The following is a 7,605-nucleotide window of genomic DNA, read 5'->3' on the forward strand; positions in this document are numbered from 1 at the left end:
GCTCTGCCTCCATCAGAAAGAATGACATTGCCCAATTTGTTAGGAAATGGAAAGATTTGGAAAAAAATTTTTAAGTGAAGTAAGCCAACTCCAAAGAAATATAGGTCCCATGGTTTCTCTTATTTTCAATAGCTAATATATGTCCGGGATTATCAGAAAATGTCTTAAGCTATGTGCATTTGACCAGATAAGATGATGTTAAGCTAAACGAACACCAAGATAGGTACACAAGTGATTCTATCTTGCTATTATTTCTAACATACTTATACTGTACGATGTGATTTTTTTTTGTTCCTTTATATGTTCCTCAACCACGCTATAACCCCTTTTTTCACTGTATTTGAAGATGGTGCGCCTACATCTTGTATATACGTTTCTCTAATTTGGGGAGAAGAAGAAAACAACAAAATGCTTAAATAGGGATATGGGTTGACCCATTGTAAAAATGAGATGCACAAGACGTATGATGAAAAATGAATTTTACAATTTAGGTAGGGGAAGGAGAGAGGAGGAGTGGAGTGTACTTGTGGAGGTGGGAGAGAAGGGATGGTGGGGGAAAAATAAAGGAGGAGGTAGCAATGCTTGTTAGGAAATGTACTCATTACCTTGCTCATGTAAATGTAACCCCTCTGTGCAGTATTTTTAAAATAAAAAAAATGTATAAAAATGTTCTGAGATTGAAGAGTTTATTTCCCTTATTTTATCCATATAATCTTGTTAACAAATAAATTAATGCAAAACACTGACACGAGGGTATTTTGAATAAATGTGTGTGTGTGTGTGCACACGGGTACACAAGTGTGTTGGAGTGCTCAGAATTTGAACTCAGGGCTTTAAGGTCTTGCTAGGCCTTTCCTCTCTAGATTGGTGAGCTACTATATGAACGACATCTCCACTCCTGGCTCTTTGCTAGTTCATTAATTTTTTTTGAAAAATAATCTCAAAAATAATTTTGCCCTGATTGGCTTCCAACTGTTATCCACAGATCTCAGCCTCCTGAGTAGATATCTCAAGTAAACAAGATTACGGGTGTGACCAACCAGCACAAGGTTTTCAGAATAATTTTAAATGTAGAAGAAAATTTACTTCGTGGGGGCCTGTTTTTATCATCTCCTACTTTTAAAGCACTTTGCTTTAAAAGCAAAGGTGAATTTATTAAATTAAATGTGAATTTATTTCTCTTTTGGATTCTTAAAAGACAGAAAGTGATGATATTTAAAAGTTTTGGTACTTTTTAAAAAGAAAATGGAACTGTAGTACAGAAGAAATTTGGCTGTCTTTGAAACTCAATGTATAAGCTCAATTCTGTGCATGATAACGCAATGTCACCAACACAGTCTGTGTTGAAGACAAATTGTGACAGAAAACAATCATCATCGGCAATAATTGCTATGCTATTATTTCTTGAGCAATATTAATATTGAATTTAGAGTGTAAGAGAATGGTGAGATTTTACCTACCTTTTCTGAATTGCTGAAAGACTTTTGGAAACTTTGACTCATTTTTTTCCTCACTGTGTGTATTTGGGCCATGCATTTAGTGCCTTTAATTACAATTTTTCCCAACACTTAAATGGTAATAATATTAGTATTATAGCAAATGTTATCTTAAGAATTAAGAGCAATAAAACTTGTGAAAAACTTAACATAAACTTCTATGAATGAGCTTTTTTAAATACTAAATAAAATGTATTACAGAAACCATTACATGAAGTGAGCAACCAGAAGTAATGTTATCTATTGACCATGCTCTGCTTCCAAGGAAGCCAAGAGGATAACTCTCATGCTGTAAATCAAACTGGTTATCTTATGTCTTGATAGTGTAAAAATATCAGGGACATTTATAAAGAAGGAATGTTGTAGACAGATGTGAAGTCCGTATGAAAATGTACAAAACTGATAAAACGTAAGAGTATCTGAGCAGTATATTTTGTTTTATATAAGGTACATCACAAAGATAGGGAAAACCTAGAAGAATGAATTCTCTTTTTGAAATTCTATCATAGATCCTTAGCAGGATGAACTCTTTCCTCATTCTTGTAGAGGCATCATCAGATGAGAGGAACTCTTTTTTTGTTTGTTTCCTTCCATTTATTCTTCGGTTTGAAATCTGAACTACATGAGACTGAAAGAAACCAAAATTAGACATGCAGGATTTGGAAAGAGCAATCAACATAAAATAAATAAAGTATATAAAGCTTTGTAAAAGGTCTAACCAAATTAAGTAGTATAGTCTCAAGCATAAACAGAAATTGATTTAAGCAATATCATTTTATTGAAAAGTAAAAAATGTTAGGAGTTGCTTAATTTTTCTTTTCTACTATATTGAATTAAGTATTCACTTTGTATAGAGATATTAAAGATGAGATTAACAAGAAACTTGATTTAATATGGACGAAAGTTCTGAATAGACCTGCTTTCCAAAAAGCCCTGAAAATCACCAGTGGGTTTACAAATTTGTGTTTAATACCACTTCTATGCTGGCTTAATGCTTTCTGAACAGAAGTCATTAGAGAAATGCAACTCAAAATTACTATGATACTACTCCATAACTATTATAACTCTTATCAACAAAATCAAAGGAGTCAGGTGTGGTGGTAAAAGCTTGTAATTCCAAGCATTTAGGGGGTTGGAGTAAGAGGATTTGATTCTAAGGCCAGTCTGGGGTACTGCACATAGGAAAAACCTGCCCTTGAAAATACTCAGAAGGTAATAATGTTGTGAGAGTGTGGAGGAAAGGAAATTTTGTACTCTCTTGGTCAAAATACAGGTTAATATTCTCATTGTAGAAAGTAGTATGCAGTTTTCTTTCTTTCTTTCCTTCTTTCTTTCTTTCTTTCTTTCTTTCTTTCTTTCTTTTTGGGGGGTGGTCCGGTTGTGGGGCCTGAACTCTGGGCCTGGGCGCTGTCCCTCAGTTCTTCAGCTCAAGGCTAGCACACTACCACTTGAGCCACAGCACCACTTCTGGCTTTTTTCTATTTGCTTATGTGGTGCTGAGGAATCAAACCCAGAGCCTCATGCATGCAAGGCAAGCGCTCTACCACTGAGCCACCTTCCCAGCCCCAAGTATGCAATTTTCTAAAGAAATGCAAAGATGAAATATCATTTGAACCACTAATCATGTGATTCTCTCTCTGGGTAGCTTGAGTTTTGTGTTTTACAGATACACTTCAGGATTTCTTTTTCATGAATCAAACATGGGAAAGAACTAAATGCAACCTCCCTTAATTCAAAAAAGAATAGAAGCTATATTTATTTGTATTACTGTGCATGAAGAAATCCTGGAGATTTCTGGCTAATTCAGAGGTCCCCATGCAAAAATATAGGACAAGAGGAAAGTAAAACTGTTTTGAAAGTATAATAGGTTATCATTGATGAAAAGGTGTAGTGGTCATTTTTCCTTTTTTTTGTGTGTGTGCCAGTTGATCAGTGCAGAAGCAAGGCTGAACCCTGGAGCCCTTTCAATATCACCACGTGAACTTCCATTTATGTAGTCCCTGTGGGTGTGGGGCCTCTTCAGGTCACCCGTTGAGAAGTGGGGCCCCCTCCCTTGTGGTGGATGTGCAGTGAAGGGATGTGTGTGTGCATGGTCCCTACCATTGCCAGATGAGCCCTGCCCACCCTGCCCACCTCCCTTCCCATTCTCACTTGTTCCATTTCACCCAGGATCTGGCAGCCATGGGGCTGGAGTTGAGTCCACTGCTGCCCTCTCCTCTGCCAGGTGTGCTGGTACTGGTCTTCGGTGGCCCTGGGTGCAAGTTCCATCCCAGTGAGACTCTGTTGTGGGGTCACTGCCTGCCCCCATGGGTGTGGGGTGGAGAACACCATGCTTGTACACTGCACAGTCCACAGGAGAAGGAATGCTTGGTGGAAAATTCACCCCCTTGGGGCCAGGAAGCCCAGCCTTGGTTCAGACTTTAGGGCAGAATGGGGATTAGAGTCGTGTGCTGGCCCTTCTGCCAGCGGGCTTGTGACAGCTGTGGCAGCTGAGCACCCTGGAGCCCCTTCAGCATCCCCACGGACCTCCATTTTCTGGTCCCTGTGATCTCGGGTAAGGTGACATCCCTGCATATGCCCATCAGTGCCAGAGGAGCATGGACTTGCAGTGCACCAGCTGCAGCACTGGGGGATCAAAGCCCCTTTGGCTTTGCTGTATAGCCTCCTCCATTGTCCTTCTGGTCCACATGGGCCCAGCTCTGGGTGCCATTCCGGGGATGCTCCCTTTGGCAGCAATGGGCTCATCCTCTACCCTCATTGGTATCCAAAACAGGAATGGGTCTGGCCTTGGCAATGCAGGCCACACACATGGGAGGCAGGACTTGGGGTCTGCCCTGCCTTACCTCCTGGCTTTGGCACCTGAGGCTGGGTTGCTTGGTCTGGTCACTGATGGAGCTTTGTTGGATGCAGCCCACCACAACAAATACTGCAACTGCTGCAACAGCAGTGCGGTTTTCCAGACCCCCTCAGGGTCACCACAGGGACCTCTGATGGGTCTACATGAGCTGGGTGTGAGTGTCATCCCAGGACTCCCATTAGGAAGTGCCACTCTCCTTTGTAGTACTGGAAGTAAGAGATGCCACATATAATTTCTGCTTTCTAACGTTTTCCTTCACTAAGATAAACAGAACAGGAAGATATAAATAAGTTTTATAAAAAGGAAACATATAACCTATATCACTTCTACCTGTTAAACCATTGTAATATTTTTTATCCAGTAGGAATTCTTTCTGTACTTACTTATTTTACTTTTGAATGTAACGAATGTAATATTTTTGTGTGTATTTTACTATCCTAGTATAATTTCATTTGCACTACTTACATACAATTTTTTTCAAATTCTGTGATTTTAGAATGTGTTTTTTGGAGAAGAGTTTTGTTGTACTTTCATTTCAGTTTGCCATTATGGGCTTATAAACACATAAAATAAAATACATTCTTGCTAGTATCAAGTTCAATGATTTTGTAGACTAGAGACTCAAGGATATAGCATTATATATCATACAGTAATATGTATCAATTTGTTTATAACTGCTCCATAAAATAATTAGTAATTCAGGCAGCAGCCACTTCATCTGGCCCCTCTGATGAAGTAGGATCCTAGTGGCAGCCTAGCCAACACGGGTGCTTCTGGGCACCTCACCTGAGACTGTGGGAGAATATCAGGGTGTACCTGCTGTTGGACTAGGGAAGCTGCTGCGTGAATGACACAGTGCCACTGACCCACATCTAATACCCACAAGCCCCATGGGCCTGGGCCCTAAGGATCAGCGCCTGAGAGCACACACACACGGTGAGAGGGGGGACCCACCTAGGAAGGACTGCAGACAAAACAGAAGCCGCTCTGGGGATCAGCTTGTACAGTATCCTCCATGGAGTAGGGGACGATTGTTCTCAGCTGTGGGGAGAAGACAAGAAATACAGGCCCAGGTGGGGTGATGCCAACTTTTGTACTCAGGCTGGCAGGGAAACTTTCCTCCAGACACTCTCCTGCAGGCTCAGGATGCCCCTCCATGCTCCTTGTCCATGGAGTATCAGCCAGAGACAATCATGTCTGGTACTCTTGGCTGCTGTTTTGGGGTTTGTTAATTTACACAGAGAGCCCCGGCCTCAGACAGCAGAGTTATATTCTGGGTTTTGTAAAATTTTCTGCATCTGAGCATTTCCCAGTGTTTTGGTTTTTGTATTGTTTCTTATAAATGCTTTGTGAAATTTGTGTTTTAGGTGTTGAGGTACAGGAGGAAGAGCCAGATTATAAACATAGTTTCCTACAAGCCTTTCATCTAAAAAAGAAAATAGATTCTTTCTAAAAATGCCTATCAGGAAATGAATTTGAGAGAGGGGAAAAGGCAGTTTTCTCATGAGATCAAAATGTGCTAGTTTTATATGCATGTTTTTTTGCGTTCAAAATACAACTAAGTAATTCACTATCTAGGAACAATTGTCCAGACCTAAGAGTTAGGTGTCTTGGGAGCTAGAGGCAGGGTTTTTGTGAGGTTTATCCAAAGGGAGGGAAGAAAGTTAAAATCCATAGATTACTTTGTAGAATGAAAGTGGTAATACAAAATGAGAATCACAAAAATCCTCTCTTTTATTCTTCCATATGAATTTTTGGATTGCTTCTTCTATTTCATTGAAAGTGAGATTGGGATATTGATATGTATCACATCGAATTTGGAAATAGCCTTTTTCAGTATTGCCATTTTCATGATGTTAATCTTCCCAATCTAGGAGCGTGGGAGGTTTCCCACTTCCTTAGTTCTGCTTTCATTTTCTTTTTCAGGTTTTTAAAGTTTCCATCATAGAGGTCCTTCACCTCTTAAGTTAACTCCTTGCTATTGTATTTTTTTGCGAATATTAAAAAGGTATTGCTTTCCTATTTTCAGCCTCACTCTTATCGTAATTGGAATACAGGAAAGCCATTGATTTCCGAGGGTTAATTTTATATTCTGCTAGTTTGCCAAAGTTTCTGATCAGCTCAAGTAACTTGGGAGTGGAGTCCATGAGGTTCTTTAAATACAAGATCATGTCATCTGCAAAGAGGGATAGTTTTACTTCATCTTTCCCTATTTGGATCCCCTTTAAGTTTGTATCTTGTCTTATTGCCCCAGCTAGCATTCTAATATTAACTTGAAGAGGAGTGGACAGCACAGACATCCTTATTTCATTCCTGAATTTATTTTATTTATTTATTTCATGCCCCAGTCGTGGGGCATGAACTCTGGGCCACTGTCTCGCCGCTCTTCAGCTCAAGGCTAGCGCTCTACCACTTGAGCCACAGCACCACTTCTGGCTTTTATTCTTATTGCTTATGTGGTGCTGAGACATGGAACCCAGAGCCTCATGCATGCAAGGCAAGTGCTCTACCACTGAGCCACATTCCCAGCCCCTCATTCCTGAATTTATAAGAAATGATTTTAACCTTTTGCCATTAACTATAATGCTGGCTGTAGGTTTGTCAATCCTTAGCAGAAAGAACAGTGCTGAAGCAATATCAGTTCCAGATGTCAAACTCTCATAAGAACAGCTTGATAATGGCACAACAACAAACCTGAGGACCAATGGAAAAGGACTGAAGACTCAGAAATGAATCCACTGACCAATAGCCACCTAATCTTTGAAAAGGGAGCTAAAAAAATAGAGTGGAAAAAAGATAGCCTTTTCTGTAAATGGTGTTGGCAAAATTGGTTAAACAACTGTTAAACTAAACTAGATCCGTATATATTGCCCTGCACCAGAATCAACTCCAAATGGACAGAAGACCTCAAAATAAAAGCAGACACCGTGAAAACATTACATGAAGGAATAGGAGAAACTCTAGGGCTCTTTAGCACACACCGAAATTTTCTTAATAGAGAACAAGAAATAAAACAAATCAAAGAAAGGTTGGGCAAATGGGATTGCTTGAAACCGCAGAGCTTCTGCAAGGCAAAGGTCAAAGCTAACAAGAACTGTAGACAGCCCACGTACTGGGAGAAGATCTTCATGAGTCATAAAATGGACAAGGTCTTATATCTAAAATATACTTAGGACTCAAAAAATTAAATTCCCCAACAACAAATCATCAAAGAAACAACTGCCGGATAACTCAATGGGCTAAAGACTTAAA

This window comes from Dipodomys merriami, unplaced genomic scaffold, assembly GCF_024711535.1.
Source record: "Dipodomys merriami isolate MVZ:Mamm:240054 unplaced genomic scaffold, mDipMer1.0.p SCAF_302, whole genome shotgun sequence".
Classification (NCBI taxonomy): Eukaryota; Metazoa; Chordata; class Mammalia; order Rodentia; family Heteromyidae; genus Dipodomys; species Dipodomys merriami.